Raw genomic sequence first — 18542 nt, 5'->3', positions numbered from 1 at the left:
CGTCCGTCCGTGTGTCCGTCTGTCCATTATAAATTGTAATCAAACTCCAGGCCCCAATTATGGACCGATCGTCACGAAATATCTATTTATGATTATAATATCTTTCCTGAATAATAAAGATGAGCACTTTTAAATAACAAGTTTTTTTTTTGACCACTGAAAAATATGCAATTTTTTTCAGTGCACACTTCGATTAACTCCACATTCAAAGGTAGCTCTGCTCGCAACGTGTATATTTTTACATTACAATGCTCTTTCGGTTTTTGTTGAAATCATAGATGGTCTTTAGAAAATTATGACGTATATGACATACATTTTTGACGTATATTAAATACGTCGGAAACGTCGTAAACCTAGTCAAAAAAAAAGGTTTTCGACAAAATAAACAAAATCACTTTGTAGACAGATGCAACACACGTAAAGTAGTGGAAGTGTACAGATTGTACGGTAGATGGCGTGCGTCATCCAATTTATTGCTCAATTATTTTAGTCATTTAAAAAATTAAAGAAAATGAACACATTTGAGTTTTTTTATTCTACATTTTAATATAAAAACAAGTTTTTGTAATTAGTTTGAAGTAAAAAATGTGGTGATAACGTAGCATTTTTCAGATTTATGACGTTTACTAATTTTTATACGTTTTCTACTGGTATATGATGTTTTTGACGTTTACAACTTTGTGACCGTCGAAAACCTAAAAAACAGACCATCTCTGGTTGAAACACAAATAAGTCCATATTTATATTAGGCAATTTTCCTTGCGGCAGTTGTCAGTCAAAAATAAAAAAAAATCAAGACCTAACTTTATCACATTTTTCAGTGCACACTTCAATTAACTCCACCATTACCAGAAAATTACTAACGATTGTTTGTTGCCTATTTTTTTTATTTTATTTTATATACCGTTAGATAAAAGCTATACCTGCTATTATGCATTCTACATTATATATTTGAATCCATATTATCAGGGGAATTTTAAAAAAAAAATATACATTTCATCATTGCTTTTCTCAACTTTTTGTTTTATGGAGTTACTCGAAGTGTGCTCTGAACGCCTCATATGTACCTTCTTATGTAATTTCTTTTAAGTGTTTTTTGTTGTTGTAATCTTAATTTTTATTTTCTTGCACGATTATAGGATTAGTATTTACGAAGTTTTGTTTCCACTTGTAATGGGATTTGTGGACAAAGGACCCATACTACGCTAAGAGAGCTCCTTTAGGTAGTAGGTATTTATTTTTAGAGTCAGTCAAGACCGGAGTTGAGTCTTCATTCCCAGCAAAAATACTCATTACAAATTGGCCTACTTTCTCATTATTTTAACACAGGCATGTCATAGGGAGTAAGTACTTATATTTTGGCAATTAAAAGTAAAGAAATAAGTACTTAAATAAGTAGTTACGACTTGAAGTAACCAGGGAGTAACTACTTATTTATCTACTTTTTAGTGGCCAAAAAATAAGTACTTACTCCCTATGACATGCCCGTGTTAAAATAATGAGAAAGTAGGTCAATTTGTAATGAGTATTTTTGCTGGGTTATAAAACTTTGTGAATGTTAAGGATTGTTTGAACCACCTAGATAGTGAGGAGACTAAAATTAAGAAAGTGTAGTGTTTTGATTTTTAATGATTATGCTGATAGAGTAATTAATCCAGCTATTTATTTTTATAATTTTGTTCATGTTTAGCTATTAGGCCTCAGGTATTTTTGAGCAAATAAAACAGTAATTTATTGCTTTTCATCCCGACGTTTCGTCGCTTGTTTGGGGAATTCGTCTATTTAAAAATAATAAAATTACAAATTACATTTTAAACAAAAACACAAAGAAATTGTATAGAGTTGCACTTACAATAATAATTTTAAGACGCATTACATTAATTTTATACTAATTAAAACATATAAGCCCAGAGTCACTACAAGTGTACGGTACATTTGCCGTTGGAGTACATCTTTTCCTATGAATTCACTTATGAATTTTGCAAGAGAGCGCGCAGCTAGGATGCACTCCATTTTGTTTCCACGGCACACAGCTAGGATGCACTCCATTTTCGATCCAAATCACAGCCTTTGATGTAGTGTTTTGGATTGAATTTAAATGCAGTCTAAAGATGCTATAAAATGCAAGCCATTGCAAATATCCCAAAATAAATAAAATACATTTCTTATTTGTGTAAAACAAGAATATTAACTTTATTACATTAACACAAATTATAAAAATGCTCCATTAAATTTAATCGTAGCTGAGTTTACTCCTCTGTTCTGCATTTTATGACACCGCAACTGATTTTGCTTCATCATCCAAATGGTTTTTCATTTTTCCTCCTGCTCCAGTTCAGATTCCCAAAAAAAAAGTACAACTCCACTTCAAAATAATTTGCGTCTCGTAACTTTAGTTTGTATTTCTTTATTTTTTAAACAAATTCTTATAATTTTAGACACTCTTTCTTGTGTTCAGAAAAAAATACTGCGACATTTCTAGGGATCAAAAAATTGGCTTGCTTGGCTAGGTATCTTTAAGCGAGTGCTTCAAAAATGTATCGAGCTGAGTGCATTTTTCATAACTCCGTGTGGACTGCATCGAAAGATGTATTGAAATCATAACTCTGCTTTGCACTACTGTAACGTTCAATCGTTTCAACCATATATAATTCGTGGAGAAAAAGGAGATCTCCATTAGCTCTGGGCCATTTGAGTATTGAACACAGAAGATTACACCGATGTAAAAAATAAAAATAGTGACGCGAGAAATTAGGACAAAGGGAGCCATTGTTTAAACTAGCAAACAGCCGGGAAATGGGGGGTTCGGGTCCTAATCAAGCGCAATGTGTAACTTCAAACATAAACAAAAAAAGTGTTGTAGACTCCCGATAAATACTAAATAAAAAAATGGAAAAGTTTGGAGGAATATTGGACCAAATCTGTACCCCTATGGGTCCAATCTAAAAACGAAACAAATTTTAAGTCAATCCTAGATTTGAGTGATTACAAACCCCAAGTTGTTATTAGGAGTTTGAGCCTCTTAACCCTACCCAACCATAGTCTCTAAGGCTAATTACTATAGAGACCCCAAATGTTTACCTTACCTCCCTAGTCTACCTCACACCACGTAAGAAAAGGAAAATGTTTCGATTAATAAGCCATCTTATTCATAACGATCAATATTTATTATAAAATTATAATTCATTTAAGAGAGAAAATTCATGATTTTGCGTTAACTAGTACGTTTATAAGAGGTATTTTGTTCATTATAAAAGTATAACTTAGGGGTTTTGAAAGTTCTAATAAATAGAGAAGTTATATTGGATCTAGTTCAGGATACAGACAATGATAAAGGATGATGAAAAATACTAAACTGCGAGACCCCTATGAAACTGACGAAGTCAGGTTCTCTCTACATAAGGACATTAAGGACTTAAATGTTTGGATTGTATCTAAGTAAATATAGTTTTTTTATCCTAGGCTAACTGAATGTCATAAAATATACCAAATTCTCTTTAGTGGGGAGTATTGAAATAAACAATAAGATTCCTTTTTTTATAAGACAAAATAAGAGGGAATGATAAATTAACGGAAAAAGAATCCTCCTGTTTATTTTGACACTACTCCTTTTTACTTAAATTTTAACATATATTATTATCCTCGATATGCAAATATTTTAATTCAATTTTGGGCTAATTTACCTCTTTCATAACTCACTCTGTTGTTCTTTTTTTAAAGGATCCTTTTTAATTGTAAACTCCACATACATACGTACATTGATAACGATCCTCGAGGCCTCGATGATTTTGTATACAATGGTGGTGGTGTGTGTGCAAAGAAGGATGTGTGGAATGATTTGTTGCTGTAAAGTAATGTAGGATTAATTTTTAAAATGCTTGCATATTTCGAGGATTGACAAGTAAGTTATATTATAATGATACTTAGGCGCTTTCAAATCTTAGCTTCCCTGCTGTAGTATTTTATAATTAAATAATGTATAAGATAACTTTCGCCGGTGGCGCGAGTCGAACCCACGCTGCTGTTGACGGTACGATATGTTGCAGCGCCCACTAACCGCCTGGGCTACTGACGGTGTCTGTTGAGGTTGGTGCTATGGTAGAGTTTTGTGCACTATTTACAAAGTCAATGGGGATTCCCCGATGACGTAGGTCCACAGACAATCCAATGTTAGTCACCAATCTATTTTTAGCTCCGTATGCACAGCAATGTGTTAGGAAATGGGAATCGCCAATTACCACGTTTTTCCTTCGCACAGTCTCCGGCTTTGATGGAATGATGGTTGTGGTTAACGCACTCAGGTATTAATTGATAGGTTTTTTTTATGATTTATTTTTCTTTCAAAATGGTAGTATTGATCACTCTCCAAAATTCGTTTGATTCAGCCGTAATAAATTTAAAACCTTAAGACTTCAGTGGCCTACTTTCGGAGAGAGTGAAATTTCGTAATAGCCGAGGATTAAAGCGTCCGAATCAACAAATGACGATTATTGGTTGTGATAATTTTTTTTCCTTTTCGCCAAAAAACAAAATGGTTCCTCATTTACGGCCAATGAGATTGTTAGCCGCAAAGTGAGGAATTTGCGAATATACCTAAAAGGAAGAAATTATGACATGCTAATAACTTGTTTTAACACTTCTTTCTAAGGAGTCTTACCTTAGGCTTCCGTAAGCCGTATCTACAGGCTATTTTATAGAGATGCTATTGGTTCCCACTGACCACTTGGACCTTCGTTTTTTTAGACCACAATCCTTTTACCGAAAATTTATTAGTTTTATTCAAGTTTTTTTTACTAAAGTACACTATACCTTTCGTTTTTTTCTTGTAATAATGGAAACAATTTTTGAAAATGTTTTCAACAAATTGATTCCCGTGATAATAATTATGCACTTCTTAGGCAATCATATATGTACTACTTGACTTCACCAGTTAACCAAATTCTTCTTTTCGATTCGTGTGGTCTGTTTTACGTCAGGAAAGAAAAATAATGTTGGTCATTTATTTTACAATTATGCAGTGGACACAGAACATTTGCATTAATTTTCACCACTAACAATGGATATTAATGAGAAATTTTAACGATAAAACAGCCGAAGTATGGTCACTTGCACAACCGTTAGCTACTAACACCAATATCCAGGTTTGATCGGACTCCTCCCATTTTTGGGAGATAAGATATCGTAAAAGAGAGGATTTGAAAAAAAAGAAAAAAAATGTATATACATCTTGCCCTGACCGAGGATAGAACCTGGGTCGTCACGACTGTAAATCTAGCACGGTTCCTCTGAGCTATCATAGGAGCTGTATGTGGTTTGACTAAATATTCACATTAATTCGGTTTGTTAGTTGCTTATGGTTAGGTTGATGTCTATGATCGTGTAGGCATTATTCCGTGGTTCCGATAGGAACTAATTAGCACAAACGGAAACAACGACAACAATAGGAATTATTTTGGTCTAAAAATAGATTTATGTCCCATCAAACATGTTTAGGCGAGTATGGTTGTGGATAAATAGAACTTATAAGGCACATAACTTCCTACAAAACCGATTAATATCGATCTTTGAATTGCGATATTAATCGGAATCAGAAGACGTTATGGTCGTATGTCTTTTGCATGGAAGGTTCCTACGAATTTGCAATCTAAGTCTTCTAATTCGTAGTAAACGGAGCCTACTTTCTTTCGAACTTTTGCCGGAAGAAATATTGGAGCCAGTTTGGCGTTAAATCGTTTTTCCGCACAACTTTGGGCAAAATTTCTTCTGAAGATGAGTTGTCCAGCAGAATAAGATATGGGTCTGGATCGTAAATTATATTGATTCCAATTTGTATTATGTGCTTCGGCAATGTTTTTTCTAACTTCTTTTCGAATAAGTTGAAGTTGATCTTCTCTGTTAACAACACTAGTGGGCTCATCCAACATGTTCAGATTATTTAAGAGGGCATAAGTGTCACCGTGGGTTATCATGTTTAGCCCAAAAGTAGCGAAATATGGCGAGCATTTGATGGATTGATGAAATGCATTTCTTAACGCACAGCTGATATGAGACAAATGCTCATCCCATAATCTCTGATCTGATTTGAGATAGGCCCGTATACTGGCTATTATTGAACGATTCACACGTTCAGAGGCGTTCGCCTGTGGTGAATATAGCGCAGTATATACATGTTGGACTCCAAATTTTGTCAGAAATGGGTTGAACTCATTCGATTTGAATTGGGAGCCGTTGTCACTAATAACCTGCTCGGGAACTCCAAATGCATGAAAAATGGGTTTCAACAAGAATTCTTGCATGGGACCTGAAGTAAATTTTTTTAGTGGACATAACCAGTGGTACTTCGTTAGATGGTCCAACACAATAAAGATCCCTATAAATCCATTTTTGGACCGTGGGTATGGTCCCAGGATGTCCACATACAGTCTCTGGAATGGACGTATTGGTAGCACCAATTTTCCCATTTCGGGCTTCAGGGTGTAGTTTGGATGTTTGATCGATTTGCAGGTTGTACAATTGCGTACATATTCCCTGACATCGGTAACCATACCGGGCCAAAAGAACTGTCTGCGAATTAACTCGAGATTTTTTCCTATACCTCCATGAGCTGCTATAGGGGAATCGTGAATCCGAACTATAAGGGCCCGTCTCATTTTGCTAGGAATCCACAGTTTCCAGGCTAAACTTTCTTGATTAATATCTCCGGTATAATGTTCTGTTCTAATATAAACAAAATTATAAAATTTTATATCTGGATATTTAGATGCATTTTCCAGGATTTTGTTGCGGAGATTTACATAATCAATGCCTTCAAAGTCCGGTGAGGTCAAATCAATTTCAGGCTCTGTTTCTTTCAAAGCAGATACCTCGTCAACATGAACCCTGGACAAGGCATCCGGGACAACATGGTCCTTTCCTTTTCGGTGGCTTATGATAAATTTAAAGGACTGTAATTTGAAGACCCAGCGTGCTAGTCGCCCGCTCAGATCTGGTTGTTTCATAAGCCATAATAAGGACGAGTGATCTATCACCACTTCGAAACTTTGTAGTTCCAGATAACATCGGAACTTTTTAATGGCCTCTATAGCCGCGAGGCATTCGCGTTCCGTTACGCTATAATTTCTTTGCGCTGTATTTAACTTTTTCGACATGAACGCAGTTGGACGTTCATTGCCCTCCTCGTCGAGTTGGACAAGTATAGCCCCTATCCCGAAATCCGACGCATCACAGTGCAAATAAAATTTTTTTGAAAAATCTGGATTCGACAATACGGGGGCTGTAGTGAGGAGGGTTTTTATCATTTCGAATGACTTTTGCGCTTCTGGAGTCCATTTAAGTTTTTGTTTGGTCGTCAAAGTTTCAGAAATGGGGAAGGTAATCGAGGAAAAGTTTTCAATAAACCTTCTGTACCAACCCGCGAGACCTAGGAAGCCTCGGACTTGACGGATATTTTTCGGGACTGGCCAGTTGACAATTGACTCAACCTTTTCTGGGTCGGTCTGTATACCACCATTCCCGATCACATAGCCAATATACTTTGTCTTGGTGACGCAAAATTGTTTTTTTTTTTTCAATATTTAATGTTAAATTAGCTTTTCTAAGCTCTTGAGCTATGCGTACGAGAATTCCTAAATGAGTACTGAAGTCTTCGGAGACGATGACGATATCGTCCAAATATCCAAAGACACAGTATCGTAAATCGGGGGGTATAAGCATGTCTACCAAACGGCACATGGTTTGGGGTGCTGTACAGAGCCCGAAAGGCATCACTGCAAATTGGTACAGTGGCCTTCCTGGCACTGTTAAAGCAGTAAGGGCCTTGGACTCTTCAGACAGACCTATCTGCCAATAGGCGTCTTTTAAGTCTAACTTAGTTATAATATTCGCTTTGGGCAGCCTAGCAAATATACCCTCTATGCTAGGTAGAGGATAAGCATCCTTTTTGGTAACTAAGTTAAGCTTCCTAGCGTCTAAACATAAGCGAACCTTATTAGGCTTAACGACCAAACGCATCGGCGAAGACCATGCAGATGCAGATGGCTCGATTACCCCAAGTGAAAGCATACGGTCTATCTCCTTGTACATCAACTGTTCTACAGCCGGAGACACGGGATAGAACCGTTGCTTTACTGGTTTGGCATCTCCTATATCGATGGTATGGGTCAGATATTCTGTTCGTCCTAGCCCTTCTTTGGAAAAACTAGGGAAAAGTTCCACTATTGATTGCAGTTGCATTCGTTGGCTCTGTGTTAATGGGTATTTAAAGTTATCTTCATCAGAAGACGTCTTTTGGTCGGACGGACAACCAGACGCTTGTTCCTTTGAAGGTGCCACAGATCCAGACGAATTTAAAGCCGATACCATAGACTGAGGTTCGGAGGGGTTATGGGGATTAGTGGTAATGGAATTATCCAAAATATCAGGGGCAAGAGAAAAGGCTTTCCAAAAGTTTAAACCAAGGATCAGACGTTGAGTCATAGCTGGGACTATTAATATTTTCAATTTATGGTTCTCCATAATGGATTGGAAAATGATTTCAACTTCCAAGTATCCTAAGGTCCTTTGAATGGAACCATCAGCCGTCTTGACTCCCGTTTTCCCAGCAGTAAACTCAGTGTATTTGGAGAAATCTTGTGTTGCTAAGTCTGCTCCGATACAGGATATGTTAGCCCCCGTATCTAACAAACCATATTCCGTAAATTTTAAGAAGGCCACCTTGGCATAGTAACTTTTATCTGAAGGATTGTTGACTATGGTAGAGTTAACATAATTGGAGGCTAGCTTCCGTCTTTTATAATACATTCTGAGTCGCCTGGTGGATCTTTTGGGCAATTTTGGTTTCATTACAGAGGTTTCCGTGAGGGCAAATATTTCATTTCTTTTTTCTAGATAAGCTTTGTAACGCTCGTGGTATGGCCGTATAGGGTACAAAATTGGACTAGGTTGAGTAATGGAGGTTAAATCGCGTTTGAGTATGGTAATTTTGTTAGTTTCTTGTGAATTTTGGCACGGAGTGCTAACAGTTATGGATGGTTTCGAGACTGGGTTGAACTCAAGCAGTTTTTTGACAGTGAGGAGGATTTCCTATTGGCACATTTGATACACTGTGGCTTGTACACGTTTTTACTTCCGCAGCCATAGCAGAATACGGTGCGGTCATTGGTACAGTCATCCCAGTAATGTCCAATTTCGTCGCAATTCCAACACTTAACTAGTGTGGGATCTTTCTTTAAAGCATCCACAAATGCATCAGGACTATTTCCTTCTACAGCTGTTTCTTGATATTCAAGTTCAGCTACATTTCTTTTAACATTGTAGTTAGCATTGGAGATTATGGGGTTTTGAGTGAATTTTTTTCTGAAAGGATCGTCGTTTAGCAAGTTTTCCCTTTTCTGAACTAAGTTCCGAAGATGGGCTATAGTGAAAATAGGGACATAAAGCAACTCGTGTCTAATTTCTTGACGTAAATTCCTTACTAAAAGCTCCACCATTTCTTCTTCAGGAATTTGTTGCTTCAATCTATCGGCTATGGAACATATGGAACTCAAAGGACTCTCCTGGTTTCATTTTACGACCCCTAATAGCTTCCATTAAATAAAAATCGGACCTCAGATCCTTAAATTGGCAGCGTAATGCGCCACAAAATTCTATCCATTGTATACTATCGACACTTTTGTGGTATCTCCAATACCATTCCTTTGCTTTTCCCGCCAATAAAATTGGTAGGTTTTTGCATATATAAACAAAATTATTGTCTAAATGTTCCTTTGTTAGGGTATTTACCCGATACAGGAATTCATCGACAGATAAACTATTATTGGAGCCATCAAATTGGAGATTCCAATTTTGAATGATGCAGGTCACTCGATCTGGCCGATATGAGGATTGCTCTCCTGATGGGTTAAAAGAGTTAATTTTTTCTTGGATGGAATTGGTGGGAGGATTATTAGTTTTATCCTGCTTAGGTTGACTTGTTTCGGTTGAAAGAGGTCTGTTTTGAATAGGGTTTAGGTTAAGTTTTTTTAGCATTTTTGATATACTACATTCGATCATTTGATTTATTCGTAAGTAATCAATTTCCTTAGAATTGTTATCAATTCGTTCCACGGCGTTATTATTACTGTTTTGTGATGGAGAATTTTGATTACTAGCATCGCCAGGCATTTCGGTGGAACATTGGGGAGGAAATTCAAAACTATTACGGACATTAAGTTTGTCGGAAAATAAATTCTTGCTGAAATTGCGAGTAATAGGACGATTTGCCGCTGCACCACGTCCTTTTCCTCGATAGGATGAATAACTTTTCTTAGTAGTTCCCGTCTGCGTGGACATTTCGGCAGTGTCCATATTAGCAATTGGAAATTTTTTCAAATTTGAAAGCTCACACTCGTTTTTGCATAAAGGGCACTGGGAGGAATTTGCCAATGCTTCCTCAATACAAGCTCGATGGAATGTGTGTTGGCATGTATCCAAAATGAAACATTCCTGATTTTGACATTGTATAATTTCATTACAATGATGACATTTAGGTGCAGGATTTCGTACGGGACTTCGTGCTAATGCCATGTCGAATAATTGAGATTAATAGTGATTAACAAAATATTTTCGTATCTTCAAAATTTATTGTGATTACACCACAATATATGAATGGTAATTGTGTTCAAAGATCAAATTATACTTTTCTTACTTTTGGTGGGTGAGGTAATGGAGAGGTGGAAAAAAATAGTTCAAATCATAGGATTGATGAGATATAAAAAAACAGGGCTATTGAGCGTATATTTTGCTTACAAAAAAAAAACTTTTAAATGGCAAACCATTATGCTACACAAACCTATAACTTAGTTGGCGGACTTCATTTCGCGCTGGCAAAAATGAAGTAATTCCAGGACCATAAAAGGATAATGATACCTAAGCCAAATCATGAGTTTTTATACGCCAAATATAGGCGTTACAGTATTTCCGAAAATAAGTTGACCAACAATTTCTCAAGGGTAGAAAATATTACGGCTGGACATCCAGGTCAGAATTTCCGAAGACGATCAGAAATCCGAAAATCCGTAGGCCATACAGCAAGTATTCTGATCCTAGCTTGTACAGTCAAATTAGTTTCAAGAAATTACTTGTTTAATGAAAATTTAATAGTAAATTTAATTGCATGGAATTTAATCAGTGGAGCAATAAATTCTTAAAGGACTTAAGACTATGCAATTGGAAATTCCGAAGAATCAACTTCCGAAGAAGTCCCAATTACATGCTTTTTGTTGCATGTTGCAAGATACAAATTCCTATCGGCCGAATTCTGAAGGTCAAATTTAGAGTAAGTGTTTCCATAACAACGTAGCTGAAGTAGACAAACCAATATACGAATTGTCTGTTCCTATAACTGATATTTTCGGACTTTACTCTGCAAATAGCACAAATAAGTGGGACCAGAAAATATTCAGATTAATGGTAACTAAGTCAATACTCAACTAGTCTGTCGCAATCTGCAAACTCTAACTCCTAAATAAAATTGAATTGCCAATATTCTAAAGTAGTAGAAAATATGGATAAATAACAACTGGGTTAGTGTTTTCGTATCTATCAAAAACAAATAAAAAATTCCAAGTGATTCACCCAGTATTCTGACTACCAAGTCGCTAAAACGATCAATTTTAACGGGCACCTACATATATGGCCAAAAATCTTACTTGAAAGTAGATTAGAGAATTCGATTCATAGTGACATATAAGAACACAGTCTTATCGACTTACTATAACCCTAGTAGGTCGACAAGAATTTGCAATCAGATGTAACCGGAGAAGAGAAAATCAGATCTTGTTGAGGAAGAAGTGAAATTTGGCTTTAAGGATTTGTGTTTTTATCCTGAAGGATTCAATCAAATGCCCCACGTTGGGCACCATTCTATTTATGTAATGTTCAATCGTTTTTTTTTTTTCGTTCGGTCCCACGCCACTCTTTCCCGCCCCACCCGACCGAGGGGGCCACCTCCCTATATCGTAGGGAACGCGTACACCCCATAGACCGGACTATGGAGGGTTAGTAGAATATATATATATATATAATTCGTGGAGAAAAAGGAGATCTCCATTAGCTCTGGGCCATTTGAGTATTGAACACAGAAGATTACACCGATGTAAAAAATAAAAATAGTGACGCGAGAAATTAGGACAAAGGGAGCCATTGTTTAAACTAGCAAACAGCCGGGAAATGGGGGGTTCGGGTCCTAATCAAGCGCAATGTGTAACTTCAAACATAAACAAAAAAGTGTTGTAGACTCCCTATAAATACTAAATAAAAAAAAATGGAAAAGCTTGGAGGAATATTGGACCAAATCTGTACCCCTATGGGTCCAATCTAAAAACGAAACAAATTTTAAGTCAATCCTAGATTTGAGTGATTACAAACCCCAAGTTGTTATTAGGAGTTTGAGCCTCTTAACCCTACCCAACCAAAGTCTCTAAGGCTAATTACTATAGAGACCCCAAATGTTTACCTTACCTCCCTAGTCTACCTCACACCACGTAAGAAAAGGAAAATGTTTCGATTAATAAGCCATCTTATTCATAACGATCAATATTTATTATAAAATTATAATTCATTTAAGAGAGAAAATTCATGATTTTGCGTTAACTAGTACGTTTATAAGAGGTATTTTGTTCATTATAAAAGTATAACTTAGGGGGTTTTATCCTAGGCTAACTGAATGTCATAAAATATACCAAATTCTCTTTAGTGGGGAGTATTGAAATAAACAATAAGATTCCTTTTTTATAAGACAAAATAAGAGGGAATGATAAATTAACGGAAAAAGAATCCTCCTGTTTATTTTGACACTACTCCTTTTTACTTAAATTTTAACATATATTATTATCCTCGATATGCAAATATTTTAATTCAATTTTGGGCTAACTTACCTCTTTCATAACTCACTCTGCTGTTCTTTTTTTAAAGGATCCTTTTTAATTGTAAACTCCACATACATACGTACATTGATAACGATCCTCGAGGCCTCGATGATTTTGTATACAATGGTGGTGGTGTGTGTGCAAAGAAGGATGTGTGGAATGATTTGTTGCTGTAATGTAATGTAGGATTAATTTTTAAAATGCTTGCATATTTCGAGGATTGACAAGTACTTAATATTATGATGATCTTAGCTTCCTGCTGTAGTATTTTATAATTAAATAATGTATAAGATAACTTTCGCCGGTGGCGCGAGTCGAACCCACGCTGCTGTTGACGGTACGATATGTTGCAGCGCCCACTAACCGCCTGGGCTACTGACGGTGTCTGTTGAGATTGGTGCTATGGTAGAGTTTTGTGCACTATTTACAAAGTCAATGTGGATTCCCCGATGACGTAGGTCCACAGACAATCCAATGTTAGTCACCAATCTATTTTTAGCTCCGTATGCACAGCAATGTGCTAGGAAATGGGAATCGCCAATTACCACGTTTTTCCTTCGCACAGTCTCCGACTTTGATGGAATGATGGTTGTGGTTAACACACTCAGGTATTAATTGATAGGTTTTTTTTTATGATTTATTTTTCTTTCAAAATGGTAGTATTGATCACTCTCCAAAATTCGTTTGATTCAGCCGTAATAAATTTAAAACCTTAAGACTTCAGTGGCCTACTTTCGGAGAGAGTGAAATTTCGTAATAGCCGAGGATTAAAGCGTCCGAATCAACAAATGACGATTATTGGTTGTGATAATTTTTTTTCCTTTTCGCCAAAAAACAAAATGGTTCCTCATTTACGGCCAATGAGATTGTTAGCCGCAAAGTGAGGAATTTGCGAATATACCTAAACGGAAGAAATTATGACATGCTAATAACTTGTTTTAACACTTCTTTCTAAGGAGTCTTACCTTAGGCTTCCGTAAGCCGTATCTACAGGCTATTTTATAGAGATGCTATTGGTTCCCACTGACCACTTGGACCTTCGTTTTTTTAGACCACAATCCTTTTACCGAAAATTTATTAGTTTTATTCAAGTTTTTTTTACTAAAGTACACTACACCTTTCGTTTTTTTCTTGTAATAATGGAAACAATTTTTGAAAATGTTTTCAACAAATTGATTCCCGTGATAATAATTATGCACTTCTTAGGCAATCATATATGTACTACTTGACTTCACCAGTTAACCAAATTCTTCTTTTCGATTCGTGTGGTCTGTTTTACGTCAGGAAAGAAAAATAATGTTGGTCATTTATTTTACAATTATGCAGTGGACACAGAACATTTGCATTAATTTTCACCACTAACAATGGATATTAATGAGAAATTTGAACGATAAAACAGCCGAAGTATGGTCACTTGCACAACCGTTAGCTACTAACACCAATATCCAGGTTTGATCGGACTCCTCCCATGTTTGAGAGATAAGATATCGTAAAAGAGAGGATTTGAAAAAAAAGAAAAAAATGTATATACATCTTGCCCTGACCGAGGATAGAACCTGGGTCGTCACGACTGTAAATCTAGCACGGTTCCTCTGAGCTATCATAGGAGCTGTATGTGGTTTGACTAAATATTCACATTAATTCGGTTTGTTAGTTGCTTATGGTTAGGTTGATGTCTATGATCGTGTAGGCATTATTCCGTGGTTCCGATAGGAACTAATTAGCACAAACGGATACAACGACAACAATAGGAATTATTTTGGTCTAAAAATAGATTTATGTCCCATCAAACATGTTTAGGCGAGTATGGTTGTGGATAAATAGAACTTATAAGGCACATAACTTCCTACACTACTTTCACACTTTTTTGCTGGGAGATAATTAACACGAATTGTTTTTATATTCTATAATAAAATTAAGATATGTGAATCGTTGAGTATGAAAATCATGATGGATTAAATTAGGGCAAGGCTACCGTGACAGGGTAGGTGTGTAGGGTTTTATGGGGCCATGAGAGTATCAATGTTTGGGTGGTTCATGGTCATGGAAGGGTGGGCAAGTTGGAGCGGTGCTATCGGAGCCCCATTTGGTATATAAACGTGCTGCTGTTATGCAAAATTTTTTGTGGTTGCCTGATGACTGACAAAAGCGAACGGCCACACTGACAACCAACCGATTATTTGAGCAATACTGACAGTCAAAACTGATCGTGTGTATTTGTTTATTTGTTTTTGTTTGATTCCTTTAGAGCTCATTTATTTGGAGACGGCGGAAGTAAAAAGTTTCGGGTTGGGACCTTACCCTGAGTTCTGTGATGAGTTGGTTGTGAAGGACTCTTTGTACTATGATGGGGTGTGTAAAGCTAGAGTAGCCCCGAAGGAAGCGTAACGCACTACTGGTAACCATGCAAAAAAACAAACATAATAAATCAATTCTTTTATTTCACTGCTTTTAATTTTGTTTTATTAAACGCGATTGCATTTGAGCTTTTTAGTATGTGACGTTTGCGCTATGGAATTGACATTTGATACCCATTGGGTTTATTAAATCCGGTTAAGTGCAAACGGGGTATTAACAACTTTTTGTTTCTTTTTCCTTCAATCTTCAAACAAATGTCGAATAATCAGTTTGATCATTTTTTACGCTACGAAATTTGTCTGACAGCCTGTGGTAGAAGAGAAAGCCATTTTTGTTCTCTTTCTCTTAAATTATTTCTAGTTGTGCCAGTTTTTGGGGTAAAGGAATGTTTTCCAGGTTAGGAATGGTAAAGCGCTCGGCACATACGGTCCGTTGTAATGGGCCAAATACATACGGTCCGTTGTGAGTCGCGTCACGCGTTAATAACAACAACCACATGAAAAATGTGTAAGCGATGTCAAGTTTGTCGATGGTCAGACTAGCAAGGTTTCTTGAAACCAATTTCGTTAAAGTTTCTTTTCAAGTTTCGTTAATCCGTGTTTAGACACACAAAGTTCTCGGTAAAAGTAAAAAGTAAATTCAGTTTTTAGGCAATATGGGGTATGAAAGAGTATTGAGGAGCTCTTTCCTCTCCGCTCTCTCCCAAAAAACTCAATTTACTTTCCCGAGAAATTTGTGTGTCTAAACACAGACTTAATGTCCACATACGTTAACGTGAAATTTAAGAAATTTAAGATTTTTGCATGTCCTCTTTATTTTACAATTCGCTTTTGTTGTGTTTCTCATACCAATAAAAGCAGCAAACATAAATAAATTAAAAAACAACACAAAATAATTAACATTAATATTTTAATTAATATTATTAGTTAAATGTTCACTATTTCAGTAATTAAATGTTCTTATTAACCGCCTGTTCATGTATGTCGAACTGAAACCTGTACGAAAGGAAAGCAGTCACTCACTTCCGTCTAAAAATGCGTTCATGTATTTCGCAAACTAGCGTGCGACTGCCGTTACGTATCCTATACGAAATACTACTAATTTGAATGTACATTTGTACAACTATGTTTATAAGTGAGAGCCAAATGAGAAATGAAAACAAAATCCACATATACATACAAGCATTGGAATATGTGTGACTTGTTTTGTATGAAAAATAAAATGTGTCGATATTTTGAATTATTTTATTTTATTGATTTCTTTAAAATAATGAATGAAACCGCCATTAAAACGTGTCTGTAAAATTTTTATTTTGTTTCAAGAATGTGTTGCATAAATTTGTTTTAAGATTTTCGGTGTTATTCGCGAGTTTACGTTCTACTCGGCAGCTACAAAGCAAGTGAGTGATTTTGACATTCTCTTTCTATAAGAGACAGTCCTTTCGAAATACATAAACCCAAAATTAGTGGAAAAGTGTACGTTTACGTGTTATTTCGTATGGCTTGTCGGTCGCATAGATTTTCGTTTCGAAGGCGTTTACATGAACAGACCCAGCAAAAAGTTTGCATCCGCGGATGCAGTTAAATCACTAGAACAATTGCCGCTGGAGTACATCTTTTCCTATGAATTCACCTATGAATTTTACAAGAGAGCGCGCAGCTAGGATGCACTCCATTTTGTTTCCACGGCACACAGCTAGGATGCACTCCATTTTCGATCCAAATCACAGCCTGTGATGTAATGTTTTGGATTGAATTTAAATGCAGTCTAAAGATGCTATAAAATGCAAGCCATTGCAAATATCCCAAAATAAATAAAATGCATTGCTTATTTGTGTAAACAAGAATATTAACTTTATTACACTAATACAAATTATAAAAAATCTCCATTAAATTTGATCATAACTGAGTTTACTTCCTCTGCTCTGCTTTTTGTGACACCGCAATTGATATTGCTTCATCATCCAAATGGTTTTTCATTTTTCCTCCAACTCCAGTTCAGATTTCCAAAAAATAACTCTAACTCCACTTCAAAAATAATTTGCGTCTCGTGAATTACAGCAATGTCCGTATCTTTAGTTTGTATTTCTTTATTTTATTTAAACAAATTCTTATAATTTTAGACACTCTTTCTTGTGTTCAGAAATAAAGACTGCGACTGCAGGGATCAAAAAATGGGCTTGCTTGGCTAGGGATCTATAAGCGAGTGCTTCTAAAATTTATCGAGCGGAGTGAATTTTTCATAACTCCGTGTGGACTGCATCGAAAGATGTATTGAAATCATAACTCTGCATTGCACTACTTCCAAACTTTTTTGTTGGGGAAAATGATTTTTTTCCACATCCGAAGCGCAAAAAACCTTTCGGTCGACATACATGAACAGGCTGTTACAACCGGTTTCTGTATGTCGAAAGAAGAATGTGTGCGAATGAAACACGTCCAAACTCTTGTGTGTTTTCCAAATTTGTTTTTGTTTTGAAACAAAATCAAAAGTAACATTATTTCGAAAACTAAAGTTTGGGCGTGTTTCATTCGCCCACATTCTTCTTTCGACATACAGAAACAGGCTGTAAATCTTTTTATGCTTGTTTTGTTGTCAACGTTTGCTTGAGAAAATAAAAATGAAAGAAAAAACTTGCAACGAATAACAAGAAGAGGCAACACAACAACACAGAAAACCATGTACATGGGTTTCACTACGTCATACCCCTCGCCTATAAACTTGACGTCGCCATGTTGAAATCGTGCTAGTCTGACCATCGACTTTCATGTGCTTGCTGTAACGCCAAACATCAAGAGCAAACTTGGCGCGCAAAGCATCACACAACGGATAGTATGTGCCGCGGCCTTAACGGTAAATGATAATGGTAAAGGCGTGTTTAGACTAGCTGTCACTTATTTCATCCATACGACATCCTTTGTATTTGTCAAAGTCCACACCACTTTTATGGCCCCGGCACATACAGTCCGATGTTAAGCTGAAAACACATCCAACGTTTGAGTAAAGTTGTGTGTTATTACTGGTAGAAGAATAAAGACAAATTGAAACTTGGCAGCATTGTTCCCTTTATTCATCTACCAGAAATGACACACAAATTTACTCAAACGTTGGATGTGTTTTCAGCTTTAAGCTGATGCCGAAAAATTCAAATTCATTTGAAATATATGCCGGCAAACATATCAACGCTGGACTTTGGTGTCGGCGTCGACCTGTTGTTGTTGTTTTTTCTCAACGCCCAACAAAAAACTTTAATCAAACGTTGGATGTGTTTTCAGCTTT

General features: G+C 36.2%; 1 long non-coding RNA gene across 1 annotated transcript; it reads right to left on the bottom strand.

The window, feature by feature from the left end:
- Nucleotides 1-12972: 12972 nt before the first annotated feature.
- On the bottom strand, nucleotides 12973-14022 carry LOC141402314 (uncharacterized). The gene is made up of 3 exons (XR_012412591.1): nucleotides 13871-14022; nucleotides 13137-13806; nucleotides 12973-13075 (listed from the first exon to the last, which is right to left on the bottom strand). It is a non-coding gene; the product is annotated as an uncharacterized lncRNA (long non-coding RNA).
- Nucleotides 14023-18542: the final 4520 nt, after the last annotated feature.

Source organism: Musca autumnalis, unplaced genomic scaffold (genome assembly GCF_047663935.1).
Source record: "Musca autumnalis isolate F117 unplaced genomic scaffold, ASM4766393v1 scaffold_4, whole genome shotgun sequence".
Classification (NCBI taxonomy): domain Eukaryota; kingdom Metazoa; phylum Arthropoda; class Insecta; order Diptera; family Muscidae; genus Musca; species Musca autumnalis.
The sequence above is the reverse complement of the archived record's forward strand: the minus strand, read 5'-3'. Positions and strand labels throughout refer to the sequence as shown.